This window comes from Mandrillus leucophaeus, unplaced genomic scaffold (assembly GCF_000951045.1).
Source record: "Mandrillus leucophaeus isolate KB7577 unplaced genomic scaffold, Mleu.le_1.0 Scaffold1398, whole genome shotgun sequence".
Classification (NCBI taxonomy): Eukaryota; Metazoa; Chordata; class Mammalia; order Primates; family Cercopithecidae; genus Mandrillus; species Mandrillus leucophaeus.
Genome location: NW_012101363.1, coordinates 31,634 through 31,868, shown reverse-complemented (window position 1 = coordinate 31,868; position 235 = coordinate 31,634).

Here is a 235-nt window from a genome sequence, read left to right as displayed (position 1 = left end):
GGGGAGGGATTGCATTGGGAGTTATACCTGATGTAAATGACAAGTTGCTGGGTGCTGACGAGTTGATGGGTGCAGCACAGCAACATGGCACAAGTATACATATGTAACAAACCTGCATGTTATGCACATGTACCCTAGAACTTAGAGTATAATAATAATAATAATAATAATAAAAGAAATTTGTACAGCATTACATTGGTTATACTGGCAATTGGGGGAGGTGCTCTCTTTAGTG